The sequence below is a fragment of the Ctenocephalides felis genome, unplaced genomic scaffold (assembly GCF_003426905.1).
Source record: "Ctenocephalides felis isolate EL2017-DRISC unplaced genomic scaffold, ASM342690v1 CF-g0.4_SCAFFOLD_03572, whole genome shotgun sequence".
In the NCBI taxonomy this organism is placed as follows: Eukaryota; Metazoa; Arthropoda; class Insecta; order Siphonaptera; family Pulicidae; genus Ctenocephalides; species Ctenocephalides felis.
Genome location: NW_020539726.1, coordinates 44,997,205 through 45,013,383, shown reverse-complemented (window position 1 = coordinate 45,013,383; position 16,179 = coordinate 44,997,205).

Sequence of the window (16,179 nt, the reverse complement as noted above, 5' to 3'; positions counted from 1 at the left end):
TATTAATAGCAAAATGCTGAATCATTTCAAACAAACAAAAACGTATTTGCATTATCCTGTATCGTGCAATCTATATATTTAATTTATAAATAATTACAATCGATTAATACATTACGAAAAAAAGTCGGTGTTTAATATAGTTTTTATCTTTTCTTATTATTGATGAGTTTTAAACGTAAATAAGGATGAGTCAAACAATAGTTTCCAGATATTAACATTTAACACGCGCAGGGTCCAATTATTTTTTAAAAATATAAAAATTTTAAAGGTTTACTTCCGAATTTACTCGGAATCAATATTAGTTTTAACAATTGGTGAGAATCTCTCTAAGCAAAATTTAATTTATTCGAGTGAAATATTCGCATTTTTAAATGAAAAGTTACAATTTTTAAGTTTTGCTCCAACGTAATGAAATTTTGTTCGCTTAACAAACCAAACCGAATAAATTCAAATTTTGACTTATCACATTACTTCTGACTGAAATTTTGACTTATATTTTTTCAAACTTTGATGAATTTTAAAAATTAAACAACTTTTTGTAGGACCAAAGTATTTTAGTATGTTCTACAAGACCATGAATTTTTATTATACTTTATTACATTTTATCAATTTTGCTACAAGTGGATATAGTATTTCATATTAATTTAATTTTATCTAGCGCAACATATATAAATATCTATCATGATATCTATCTTCAAAAAAAAGTTTCTTGAAAATCGTCGAAAAAAAAATTCTACAATTAAATACTAGAAAACTTAGTACGATTGCTAAACAAAATCTTTCGAACTGTTTTTGAATTTTTAAAATCGATTCAAGATTGTGGGCTAAAACGTGGACGAAAATCTTTACACTTTTTTGCCAATAACAAAGAAACGGCTCGACCGATCGTTGCGCAAAACTAACCAACGCAGATTTTCATCAAGATACATCGAATGGATTTAAAAATTGTGAAATCGGTCCAGCCGTTTCTGAAAAAACGTCGAGGAAAGGGTAAAAATCGGCTCACGTACAAAAACACACACATACTTTTTCCAAATTTTGTATCATTTGATTCAGAATGACTTGAAACATAAAATTATCGAATCGGATTTTTGGCCGAAAAATATATTAAAATAATGATTTTTGATAAAGGTTTTAAAATAAATCCAATTATTTTTCAAATGAGAAGTTTAGTAAAATTGTAATTGTTATCAAGTTCCTTTTTTATTTATAAAACATGATGATCCTTAAATTTGAATCCCAAGACCTTGATTTGGTATCCAAAGAACTGAATACATTAGTTGTTTTTGTCACCTCACTTTCTGACGAGTGATTAGATAAAAAAGTGTATAAAAGCAACCGGAATAAAATTATTAGTATTAAGCTATAAAATTCTGTTTTGTTGAAAATATCATCGTAAATACGAGCAAAAATAGTATCGAAAGAAGTGTTAATTCAGAAGCTTTCAAAGTGTTTCCGTAATCATCTGAATGGACATCATGAGAACTTGGTAAGATTACACTTTGTTTACTAAAGATTTGTTAGTATATTCAAACATTGCATTTGCGTTCAAGGCTTCTTATCTAAAGATTTCTTCATTTTTTCTATATACCTTCCCTTATATTGATTTTTGGATCCATTTAAATGTAACTTTACGAATTTACTTCCAAGAAATATGGGCGAATTCTGTCGTAACAGAGCTCATAAATACCGTTGTCATGGCAACGCTCTCTTATACTTGTGGTATTGAAATTTATGAAAAAGTCGATCTATCAGGCGTATTTTACATAAAAATAAAGCAAGGGAGAATGTTATGATAACAAAATTCTAGATGGTGCAGAGAATGTTATAACATAATTCTAGATGGTAAAGTTAACATAACATTATTCCCTGCTTGTTTATATGTAAAATACGCCTGATCGTACGGCAAATAAATAGACATGTTCATAATTTTCAATACCAAAAGCAAGCATAAGAGAGCGTTGCCATGACAACGCCATTTTATAAGCTCTTACGGTAGAATTGCCCACTTAGTTTTTGCAAGTCAGTAAAGTTCTTAAATAATTATAGTCATTTTCAACCCGGGGATAGTACTTTCCGATTTTGTACATTCAAATTCCCAGCTGCTCTCTAAATAGTTTTTGACGAATACATCCTTGTCAGCTTTGTTGCATTGATTTTTTATCCATCTGAATATAAATTTTTAAGCATTTATCAAGAAACATTTACATCTTCAATAGATTTCCTATTTTTGGTTATTAACTATATCTAAACTCTAAACTGTCATCATCTTGTTGCAATATAATTGAAAGAAACAGCCTTCCGCAAATTGTGTTTTAAGTAAATTTGTATACATTTTCTTTAAAAGTAATCAGTTTCTTTGAACTTGATGTAAACAACTATTCTAGGTTTCTGGGCTTACTCATCCTAATAGTATCACAAAATGTGGTCAAATCAGATAAAACCCCATTGAATTTAAGTGATCGCCGTATTTTACCACTGGGAATTTATAAAAGTAAGAAAATACCAACTGATGTGAAACTGGAGGAGCTGAAGACGCCAGGAATATTACCATTTGAATTAGGCGAAGCCAAAATGATAGAGCAATATCACACTTTCATACATTACGTTGATGCCAATTTAATAAAGAAACAAATAAGTGAAATTAGACGAGAATTTGATCTTTTTTTTAAAAGTGTACAAAACAAAAATCAGGAGCTTCTAGCAAGAATAGCTCCTCAGAAATTGTTGCTGGAAAACATGATTAAAAATATGATAAACAAATATAATTCCATCAGGCCTCAAAGAAGAATTAAGAGAGCTTTTGAATTTTTAGGAACAATTAGCAAGTGGATTACAGGAAGTTTGGACGCCGAAGACGGCAGGCGATTTGAAGCAGCCATCAACAATCTAGAAAGAAATCAAAATGCTTTAGCTGCAACTTTGAATCGACAGATGACATTGAATACTCAGCTAATTCAATCACTTAAAGATACTATCAACACTGTTGCATACAATCAAAATATTTTTCAAAATAAGATCAATGAATTGCAAAATAATTTACGAACACATATGTCACACCAAGAGACATATTTATTAGCTAAGGATATATTGGAGCAAGTTTCTTATAAAATAACAATTATGACGAACATTTTGACCGATCTAGAAACTGCTATAGATTTTTCCAGAATCAGCATCGTTCATGGCAGTGTAGTGAAACCAGATGATATATTGTTTATGTTACAAAAGGTAAAGCAAATGCATCCCTTTTTGAAAATGCCATTTGTTTATGATCAGTACAATATTCATAAATATTATAATCTGCTGAAAGCAGCATCCTACCAGTCTGAAGATAAAATAATATTTGTTACTCAATTCCCTATAATATATAGTGATACATACAAACACTACAAATTATATCCAGTTCCTGATGAAAACAATGAAATAATCATACCACCACATTCCTATCTGACCGTCGGCCCAAAGAAATACCAGTATGACGATGAAGATTGCAAGAAAGTTGCCGATTTATATATGTGTGACGCCAAAAATCTTCAGGGTTTTCGTGAGGAATGCACCACAAATCTGATTCTTCACAAAGCCAATGTTACTAAAGGTTGCAAAAAATCCCACGTCAATATTACACGAAACATAGTTCAGCAAATCAGTGAAGCACATTTTGTCTTAATAATGCCAGAACCGACAAAAATCTATGTCGGTTGTGAAAGACCACTCACTCCAAAAACTATCAAGGGAAACTTCCTCCTGACACTGCCCCTGACTGTGAACTCATATCAGACGAAGTATCATACCAAAACACGAGGTATGTCATCCAAGGACAACCTCTGGTTTTACCATCAATCAACTTCGATCGAATCAACAATATCAGCCTACCATCAATCGGAAGTCCTGTGGTAATAAAAAACATCGACTTGACGGAGTTAAATAGAATCCACGACCAGCAGAAACAAATCGAAGCCAATTCTTTTCGTGCAGTCGATTTTAATTTGGGTCCTACTACTTATTCTAATATCGTTCTGGTCGTTTTGGGCGTACTCTGTTTGGCCATCGCTTTCTTCTTGTTGGTCAAATGCCTAAGGGCGTCTTATATAAGAAGAGAAAATTTAAAATTGCAAAGGTCTGATGTAGAGGAAATAAGTACTGTTTTCTCTAAACTTGCTAGTGGAAGCAAGGAATAAGTTGTTCATACGAAATTATAATTGTTATCATTTTATAAGGGGCACAAACAACTAGTGTGAAATTTTCAAAAAATCGTATTTTCAATTTTTCCATATTTCGATAGGTTATACATTTAAAAATAACATACCAAAATTTTAAATTGATATCATAAATTGTTTTTGAGTTACAGCCATTTAAATAGTATATATGTAGTTTATAGTATAACGATCATTTTATCTTTAAACGCGTTTTTCTCGAAACAGCATTTTCCGAATTTGCTGCAGCGATTATTCAAAAACAAATGATACGATCACTATCAATTTTTTTACATGTTCTATATATAGTTCTACGTACAATGAACTATCGATTTGTTTTATCGGATCAAAAATCGAATTTTGGCAGTCCAAAAATGACCAAAATTTTGGGTAAAATTCGACTTTTTTTTAAAAACGCCGTCATTTTGTCAATTTTTGATTTTTTTCTTTATCGTAGTTCATTTTACAGACAATATTATCTAGTTTAACGAGATTTTTTTTTAAATTTCATCCACGTAGAAGGCCGGAATCACTGCAGCAGTGAAGGGCCTTTTTGCTGTCGCGCCGTTGAAGATCGACGATAACTTAAAAAAATATTAATTTTTTTCTTCAAAAATTTTACTATGTATTCTTAAAACATGTATAAATATGTTTAGTGCAGTAAACGGAGCGTTTTAGGTCTGATTTTTTTTACTGTGCTCCGAATTAAATGAAATTTTGGAATTAGGTTCATCTTACCCTCAAGTTCAAAAGTGAAAACAATTCGGGTTGCGCCATCACCCCCAGGGGGGATGACACCCCTTTTCAATTGTGTAATTACATTTTCAGATTCACTACTTTAGTACAAACTATTTTCAGAAAACTCACGATTTTATAAAAACTTTTTTTGCCAATTTGCGCGGCCGCGCAGTCTTTAAACATTCATAACTCTGTCAATTTTTGTGTGAAAGAAAAATAATAAAAAACAATAATAAGCCAGAAAGATCCCTTTGATTTTTATCTATATATCTTTAAACGTATCTTTTATTCTTTTTGAGATATAATCAAAATAAGTTCGATTTTTAAAAAAATCGGAAAAAAAAGTTTTTATAAAATCATGAGTTTTCTGAAAATAGTTTGTACTAAAGTAGTGAATCTGCTAGAATCCATCAAGATGTCTATAATAAAGTGAATTCTAGATGGAATGTGAATTACTTTAATTCTGGTGGAAATGGCGCTCATTAAACCATATGATTTAAAAGAAAAAAACATCGTACTCGTATATGCTTCTTATTTGCATGATAGCTCACTCATTTTACACGCAAAAAACTTGTAACAGCACTCATTTTAAAGCTTATGTTGAGCACTATAAAACCCAATTTTACCGAAATGCATAAAATGTAAAACCTCGCCACTAGGTGGCTTTAAATACAACAATTAAATCTAGAACGAAAAAAAAAACGACTTTGCTCTTTCAAATCTTGCTTAATATGTTTCCTAGAACACTTTATGGAACACCGATTTATTAAGATTTTTATTGACATTATTTTGTTCATTACATGATTTTCGGAAAAATGTATATTTTAGGAGATATTTGCAAAAAAACGAAGAAAAACGCCAAAAATATATGAATCTTTAGTGGCCGGTAACTTGAAAAGTATTAGTTTTTTTGAAAAACTATAAAAGACATTTTTTTCTTATATATAGTTCTTCCATCGATTTCCGACATTATTTAAAAAAAATGTAATTACACAATTGAGAAGGGGCGTCATCCCCCCGGGGAATGATGGCGCAACCCGAATTGTTTTCACTTTTGAACTTGAGGGTAAGATGAACCTAATTCCAAAAGTAAAAAAATTCAGAGGTTATACCCTTTTTTCCTCTCCGTTTACTGCACTAATTCCTAAAATTTTGTAATGATTGATAAAGTAGTTTTTTTAATATAAATTCCCAAAAATCACCTTTCTTTTAGACGGTTACACTAGTTGTGCCCCTTAACAGATTTGTCTTTATTACTATGTTATATCAAAATCTGAATTTTTAGATTTTACGTATTATGGTTGCAATATTTTGTGCAAGGTCTTTCTCATTTTTTTAAAAATAAAAGTTTTTTTTGCACTTGGATTATAGACATTACATGGACGCTAGTCCTCATATTCCGTTGTATATAGCGCTCAAACATAGAAAGGTATGTGACGTCACATGTCTGAGCGAACATCGCCGACGACAACCGCAGAACTCTCTTGAATGATCAAATGTCAATATGTTTGAGCACTTATTTTGCGCTCGACTAGCAGTCCATGTGATATAAGGTCCATGACTTCATTTGGATACTTCAGTTACATAAACAACCAATAAGCTATCGGTGAGGAGCATAAACTTCACCAACTTATATATAATATGCCAATAATAATCTATACTTATTGTAAAAATAACTTTAAATACTACAGGGTCCGGCACTCGAAGTGTAACCAATTGAAAGAACCATAAATTCAGTTTGGAAAATCAATTTCACTCGATTTAAAGTACAGAATGTGTAAAAATAATACAAAATTTAAGAACAATTCACTTTTGCCCAACATGACCATTTTTTGCTTTGACTATGGCCTTTAGACGGTCCAAAAACAAATCACATTTGGCCGAACGTGATTTGCAGGTATTTTGGCTCACTGGCGGACAACGGCTTTTTTTAGCGCCTTGAGACTGATGTACCCCTTAGTTCAGACCTTGATCTCCGAAATGGCCCAAAGAGAATAATCCATATGATTTGCGTCTGGTGAATTCGAGATCCATTGTGCGGACGTTTTGAAGTTCGGAAAGTTGTTTTTCAGCCATTCTTGGTTCACTCGAGCTTTATGAGACGGTGCCGAGTCCTGTTGAAACGTCCATGGTCTACCACCGAAATGTTTGTCTGCCCATGGCTTCAAAGCAACCTTCAGAATACTTTCCCGATAATATTGTACATTTACCTTGACGCCAGGCTCGATGAAAACGATTGGAGATCGCCCATCTGCGTTTACAGCGGGCCAAACCATTATCTGTGGCTGGTGTTGCCTCCTGGTGCCCAATCGATGGCTCAAATTCTTGTCTGGACGTTCAGTCAAGTAAACCCTATCGTTTTGAGAGTTTAAGAATTGCTTAATTGTGAAAATTTTCTCGTCGAAAAACACAATGTTCGGAAATTTATCACTTTCGGCCAGGCGAAGCAACTCCTTAGCTCTCTGAAGTCTCACTTGCTATTGCTTCGGCCTAAGATCATGTGCCTTTTGGATCTTATAAGGGTTGACCTTGAGATAATTTTTCAGTATGCGGCGGATGCTACGGTCAGATATGTTAAGTTCTTCTGCCATTTAATTGGCACTTCGTCGGGGATTTTGCTCGAGTTGCTTTCTCACATTTTTGACCATCTCATGTGACATTGCAGTCTTTGTTGACCACTTTCATGACGTTTTACGATGCTACCAGTTTCATTGTAACGAGTTATGACGCGATAAACGAAAACTTTATTCACTTTAAGGTGTTTGAGTCCTCGAACAATTGCTGGTTTTGATTTTCCAGTTAAATATAATGTAATCACATTGTTACGTTTGAAATCCATTACTGATTTCTTTTTTTCGCGTTCACTGTCGACTAAATACTTTCGTGTGCTCATAAACAATACACCAAACTATCATTTAGCTGACTTACTTTCAATTGGTACCCGTGCATCAGCTACGCGAGCGGTTTGAAGTTGGTTACACTTCGAGTGCCGGACCCTGTATTGTTTATATTATAGTATATAAGTACATTAGGGTTGTCCTTTATATGGATATTTTCGAATTTCTTTGCTTCCAAGAGCTCAAATTGATAAAGAACAATATTCCAAAAGTTTTAACTTTAATATTAACATTTAAATAGTCCGCAATCCAATTAAAAGTTTATATTTTTAACATATGTCATTTTAATATTTATTTTTAACATATGTCATGAAGTAAATTCTAGCGCCATCTGTGATATCATTTGTGAACTGACATAGAAAAATATTTACAAAACACTTAACCTTTAATTAAATCGATGTGGACTGAATGAAACATTTATCATCGTGGCATCTAAATTAATTTTGCAACAAAATATTTATTTAATTGGTCATGTTGATACTCAAATTATCAGTAATAAATTACCATAAAAATTATACGTCAGCTATCACAGATGGTGCAAGAATTTACTTAATGATATATGTTGAAAAAAATATATGAAACTCTTATTTGAATTGCGGACTATCTAAATGTTAATATTGAGAGCTAAAACTTGTAGAGAGTTTTTTTATTGATTTGGAAGCATTTGAGCCCTTGGGATCGAACAAATGTCCATATTAAGGACCACCCTTATGTAAATATATCAATTTTTAAAATAAATAAATATTACTTTCGAAAACAATTGTTTTTGCTTGTTTTCCAAAGAAGGTTTTTAAATAGCGAAAAATTGGAATATTGATTAGACGGCAATGATATAAGATATATCACTCGATTCGATAATTATTCATGTTATCTTATCATATTTATATTATTATCAATGATGTATATTTATTTATAACTATATATATACAGGGTGTCCCAGATAGTGACGAAACAAGATGATGGTCAAGAAAAAAAAATAGAAAACAAAATTATCAGTTTTTTTTAGCAAATATTGCTTGAACCGTTTTTGTACCAATTTGTACTTAATTGATTTTTTTATGATTTTGACGAAACATTACACACTTTTAGATATCATGATCTCAAATATTAGAGGCCTGTGAAAAGATGATCAATTAAAATAATCCTTCAAAATAATGTTTTACGCTATAATTTATTTTCTTCTGATATTATTATTATAATTATTATTATTCCTATTACTATTATTATTGAATGAGATCAATTGATAAATTCTTATCTGATTTTTCTTGGCTACTTACAAATTAAATCTACAGTCGGTCAAAGATAATAAATTCAGATTCGAAAGATTAGAAAATTGTTTTCACATATTTTTGCACAATTGAGAAATTATCATTTCATTTGATATCAGAAGAATTTCAAGTGCAGTTCTAGAATGAAAAGTGAATGAAAATAAATAAACTAACTATTTATAAGTTGCGATAAGAAAACTAACATGGAAATATGGTAAATATTTATTATATAATATAAAATATCGGTATTATATTTTTATGGATAACTAGATGACTCGACAGACGTTGTCTTGTACCCATGTCCACAATTTTTTATTATAATATACTAATATTTACCGTTTGCCTAAAAATAATAATTATTGTTTTTTTAAATGACCCTTCACGCCAAAATGCATATACATTTATAATATGAGCGATGTTAAATGTAGAACTGTTTTAAATAAAATAATTAACACTGGTATTTCATGTTGGATTAAATTAATTTAATTTTTTATTATTTATGAGATCTAAAATTGCATCCTAAACTTCTCCTAATTGCAAGGGCCGAATCGAATGTATTCATCTTTACTTTCCCATTTGTTGTTATAAAGTGAAATTTTTATGAATTTTAAAATTATTGTGGAAAGATTAGTAAAAGATGCAAAGAAATTATATATTGAAAAAAAACGGATTTTAATAAATCTTTCTGAAGTTTAAGGAAATATTCTAGAAAATTGTAAAAAACGACATGTCATTGTTTGCATTGAAAACAAATGAAAACTATCATCTGCCAAAAATTTCAATTTACTTATGAACCTAGACAATATTAGAATATGTATGTACGAGGTGTGTTCAAAAAGTACCCGGAATTACTAATAATTAAATTTCGCGGGTCTGGAGTGTCTGATTGTCAAAATTTTTTTTTTATTGTGTTGGTATACATGCCCCTAAAGTATGATGAAATTTTCAGCTATATTCACTGTTTACTTTGTCTGTGGTAGTCGCTAAGGTTCGACGTGTTTTTCTGAGCTCGGCGATTTTTACAATGGAAGAATTGAAAAAGTCAAAGAATTTGTATTAAATTTTGCGTAAAAAATGAAATAAAGTGTTGCAAAGTGCAAAAATTCACCAGATATGGCTCCGTGTGACTTTTTCCTATTCCCAAAGTTGAAGAGACCCATGAAAGGACGGCGGTTTTCCTCGATTGAAGAAAATCGCTGAGAGTGCTCAAGGACATATCAAAAAGTGAATATCAAGGGTGCTTCGAAAATTGGAAAAAACGCTGGCATAAGTGTATTATATCTGGGGGGGACTACTTTGAAGGGGACCACATTAATGTAGACGAATAAATAAATATTTTTTTGAAAAAACGAAAATTCCGGGTACTTTTTGAACAGACCTCGTATGATTTTGAATAAGAAAAATGAAATGTCTATATTATTATTGCCAAAGAGCAGCTGAGAGATGCCAGAAATTAAAATAATATAAAATACAGTATATGTATGGCAGATTGAATGATACTCATATGAACAGGAAATTACAAATTAATTCACTTACAATATGGAATTAAGTATTAATCATGGTCGGTCCTACCTTTAATGCGATGCATGCGAAAAATACGAGCGCACGCCTTAGGGGGCGCCAACACAAGATTCGGATATTAAATTTTTAATAAAGTTTTTTTTTTCAATATATAATTTCTTTGCATCTTTTACTAATCTTTTCACAATATTTTTAAAATTCGTAAAAATTTCACTTTATACCAACAAATAATGGGAAAGTAAAGATGAATACATACAGTTCGGCCCTCACGATATCGATTTTCGATTTTCGATATCTTAAATAATAAAAAATTAATTTAATTTAATCCAACATGAAGTATCAGTGTTATGTTATGGTTATGGTTATGTTATACCGTAAGGACTTCAATTTCCAATGTAGTGTGAGAATTGAGACATCATTTTATAAAGCAGTTCATACATTTAACATCGCTCATATTATAAATGTATATATATTTTGGCGTAAAGAGTAATTTAAATAACAATAATTATTATTTTTAGGTAAACGATAAATATTAGTATATAATATTAAAAAATTGTAGACATGGGTACAACGTCTTTCGAGTCATCTAGTCTAAAATGAAAATCAAAGACTGATTAAAAAAAATGTGGAACTTAAAATGCATAACAAAAAATTTGACTTGAATTTCATGCTTGAAATTATTTTCTTAAATATAATTTACTAAATCTGCTGGTCAATTCTACAGGTACTTTTTGATTCTAATCCTTCCAACCTCAATAAGCGCCAAAAACCTGGGCAACCTCCAAGCACCACCTGGTCCTGATGGTTCCAAAGCAACCATCAAAAGATCAATACATGGAATTCAATTAGAAGAACTGGACACACCTGGTATTTTACCATTTGAACTTGGAAACGCCAAAATCATTGAAGAATACCATCAATTCAGTTACTCCTTCGATTTGCAGGCAGTAAAAAACAACATAACCAGTTTGATGGATTTTTTTGAAGGTTTTTGCAAGGATCTGCACAAAGCCGAAAAGCTCAGGCACCATCAATCTCATCTTGGAAACCAAATAGAAGGTCTGATTGAAAAATATTTACAAGTCACTTCTGATTCTGCTAAAATTCCTGCAGTGGTTTGTGACCCGCCTCCTGAAGAGCACAATTTTTTGATAAAGTTTTATAAAAAAATTAAGCACAAATCGTTCAGAAAATCTTTGGCCAAAGGCGTTGATGGTGTTTACTCGCAAATAAAAATTTTAAATGTTGTGTTGAGTGATCTAGAATCAGCAATAGTGTCCAGTAAAACCAAAATCGTTCATAGCAGTTTATGGACAACTGAAAATATACGAAAAATCCGCAATTTGTACCCGGATTTTGATAAATCCTTGCATGGGGATTTATGCAAAGTCCAATCATACATCCACGATGATGAAATCGAATTTGTTTTCCAAATTCCTGCAGTTTCCAGAGAAACATACACATACTACAAACTGTATCCAGTTCCTAACAACGACAAATCAATTATCATCCCTCCTGGACAATATCTTACATTGGGGTATGAAAAATACCAATACGACAACCAGGAATGCCAAAAACAATCTGGAACCTATTTTTGCAACAAAAAACAACTTCGTAAACGTGCAGATTGTGTGGTAAATTTAATTCGTGGTCGAAGTGTTGATATTTGTGAACCGGCACACGTCAACGTTGCTGCAAACATAATAAAACGTGTGGACGATTTTTATTTAATATTAATTCTATCTCAACCAACTACTATATCTATGGATTGCAATAACAGAATCAAATCCAAAATTATCGTTGGCAGTTTTTTGTTAATGTTACCTAAGACTTGCGAAGTCACCATAGACGATGTCCTTTACCAAAACACCAAACCAACAAAGGACGACGACTGGAAACCAATAATTATCCAGAATAATGGTAATTCCAAAAAAACTGATTCAGGTGTTGTGTCTATTCGGGATATTGATGTACAAAATTTAAATAATCTTTGGGATGGACAAAAACAGGTAAAAAAAGTTAATTCAGATCCTGGTGAAGTTGATACCGATTCTGAAGCACCTGAGAATGCTATGGCATCCAGCAAAATGTATGTTTTGGTTACAATCAGCATTGTGTGTATAGCTGGCGGATTAATTACCATCCTGAAGTGTGTTTTAGACAAAAAGGGTGATTTCGATAAGCTAAATATTATGGAACGTTGGCGATAGTCCAACTTGATGGATTTATCTTGAATTTGTTGTTGATATGTGAAAAGAGATTGAGGTACTTTACATCAATACCCAAGTTTATAAGCGTATTTGATGTCCACACGTTTTGGCTAACATCCTAGCCTTCATTCAGTGGAAAATAGCTATAATAATTAAGTAAATAATTTGTAACGATTTAAGTAAATGGAATAACGAATCTAAACATTCTGTTGTATATTTTATTGCTAGTTTGTTTGTCAGTAGAGTCTTTTCAATCCTCAGGTCGCTATTTAATTTACTCATTAGTATAATTTTATTTGTCTTCTTATGACAAAGAGAGTTTGCTTATTAGTGCAGTTCTTTTTTTACATTCCAGGCTACTTCTTATTTCGCTTGTTAGTAGAGCTTGTTTTTATGTCTTTTACATTGCTGGTAAATTTACATTTATTTGTTGAGTTTCCTTAATAACTTCCCGTAGGATAAGTTATTATAATCGTCTAAAAATCTAAATTGAAAATTTTTGCATTTCTCGACGTTTTGAAGGTTTCTGAACATTTTGGCATACTTCAGAAAAAATGCTAGCCGAAACGTCTTATATATATTTAGTTCTTATATAATATATATAGACAATAGCAATAAATTATAGACGTTTCGAGACCATATTTGTTTCATCGTCAATGCAAAAAATTTATAAAAAAGAAATGTATTAACACTACATACATTACAAAAAACATGTTTAATTAAACAATTAAATCTTGTTACTATCAATAATTAAGTGTAGTTATAATTAATAAGTAAATTATATAATGTGTTAATATATTTCTTTTGCTGTTAATTATATATACTGATGATGAAACAGATTACTATATATTTATTATTAAATATAATTTTGACCATATAGTTATATTACTTGAATGTGTCTTGGTTTATTTAAAAGTTATATTTTTATAAACAAAACTTCTCATATTTGTTTAATAATAAGAGTTGATAAAAGTACAAAACATATGAGAATACTACTAGTTTTAGTATTTTTTGTTACTATAAGTAGTCAAATTTCTATTACAGTCGTACTATAAATAGTACAGTAGGCGAAAAAAGGGTTAATATAACATTCCTTCCTTATTACAAGACAGACAATGAAAATCACATTTTCCCTTCCTCCCTTTGCATAATTAATTTACTTTGTAAGAGCGAAGGGTTAAATTATGGTAATAATTATGGTGAAATAATTTCTTATTCCCTTGTCCGAGGAACTCATTGACCCGAATTAAATATTTACAATAATATACATCATTCTTTGCGGGGGGATAATGGAAATAGAAAACAGTGGCGTGGGGTAAAAAGATATTTGATAATAAATGACATTCATCCAAACAATTAAAGGAAAGATAGAGCAAGTTCATTTAGCAATTAAAACGGCAAAACTTAGTAAAATATAACATGGACATATGAAAATAAAAGAATAAAAGATATTCATCCAAATAATAATTAAAGGAAAGATAATTTGCATTGACGTAAAATTCAAAATGTCGGACGGCGGGTAATAATATCATACAAAATATTTTGTATTAAATTGTGTTTATAACTTAGTTCATTTAGCAGTTAGAACGGCAAAAACTTAGTAAAATATAACATGGACATATGAAAATAAAAGAATAAAAGACATTATTCAAATAATTAAAGGAAAGTTAATTTGCACTGACGTAAAATTCAAAATGTCGGACGGCGGGTACGTTAATAATATCATACAAAACAATTTTGTATTAAATTGTTTATAACTTAGTTTATTTAGGAATTAAAACGAAAAAAACAAAAACTTAGTAAAATATAACATAGGCATATGAAAGTAAAAGAATAAAAGACATTTATTCAAATAATTAAAGGAAAGTTAATTTCCACTGACGTAAAATTCAAAATGTCGGACGGCGGGTACGTTTGTAATATCACACAAAACATTTTGTATTAAATTGTGTTTATAACTTTTTGCAAACATTAAATATAAAAAATAAAAGTATATTTTTACCTTAAACAATTTGAACAGCTTTATATTTCACTTTAAACACTGTTTTATCACTTTTTTATACACAAAATTAACAACAATCAGTTTGGTTGCGCGTTTCTTGTAACGGTGTGAAGTTTTGAAGTGAAAATGACAGAGATGTGCTTTTCAGTGTTGCCCAATCAGTAATAAATTTATTTACTTTATAATTAATTAATTAGTTAATACCATGTTAATACTAATTATGCTATTAGTTATAATTAATTTGTTTGCAAATAACATTTTTATTATAATTAGTATTTGTTATTAATGCAACATTTTTATTTTTTGATTATTTTGTGACTAAGTTCATTCTGTTAGCATTAGTGTTGGCTGCATTGGCTGCACAGTTTGACAGTTGCTTAATTCGTTGTTCAATCTTTAATGTCATTTTAAATAAAAATGTTGATATTAGTTTTATTTAAGGTATTATATAATGTAAAAAAATATTTAAATAATTATGTATACATATATTCTATGAAACTTCTGTTGTAGGTGTGAACATTTACAAATAATGTGCACAAGTGATCTAGTGTCAAATTTTAACTGTCAAACGTTTGAAAGTGATTTTTATACGAGTGTTGAATATTAAAAATAATTTAAACTAAATGAATTTTTGCTTCAAGGCAAGTTGCATGAGCTTTCCGATTGTGTAAGTGATAGCCTTAATTATTAGCAATTAAAATTCACCAACTTTGCAAATGTTATTGTAATGGGCCGAAAATCAAAATGAAAATTTTTGCTATCTTCACGTTTCAGAGGTTTCTGAACATTTTGGCATTGGCAAAATATTCAGAGGTTTCTGAACATTTGGCACCTCAGAAAAAATGGATGTGTCACACCTCTGAAACACATCATGTGTGTGTGTTTTGTATGTCCGCATTTTTTCGTCCAAGTTTTCGGGCGCACGGATCAACCGATTTGATTGGTTCAAAAAACATTCGATTCCTATTGACAGGAAGATGTGCTGATTAGTTTTTGGCAAAGGCAGGCCCATCCGTTACGGAGCAAAGGGTGCAGATAATAGAAATCGATTTTTCGAGAGAACGGAGCATCCAATTTGAAAGATCTAACAAACATCCAAGTTGTAATGACTGGGAGAAATGGTTATTAGTTTTTGGCAAAGGCAGGCCCAGCCATTTCGAAGATACAGAGCTAAATGTACAAGAAATGGCAGTTTTTAAGAGAAATAAGCATCCGATTCGATTGATTTCAAAAACTCTCTGCTTGTGTTGACAAAACAATTGCTTTTGAAAAAAAAATTATTTGATTTTTTTTGTATATCGAATATAAATCAGATTTAAATTTTACTTCTAACTAAAGTTTTATTCAGTT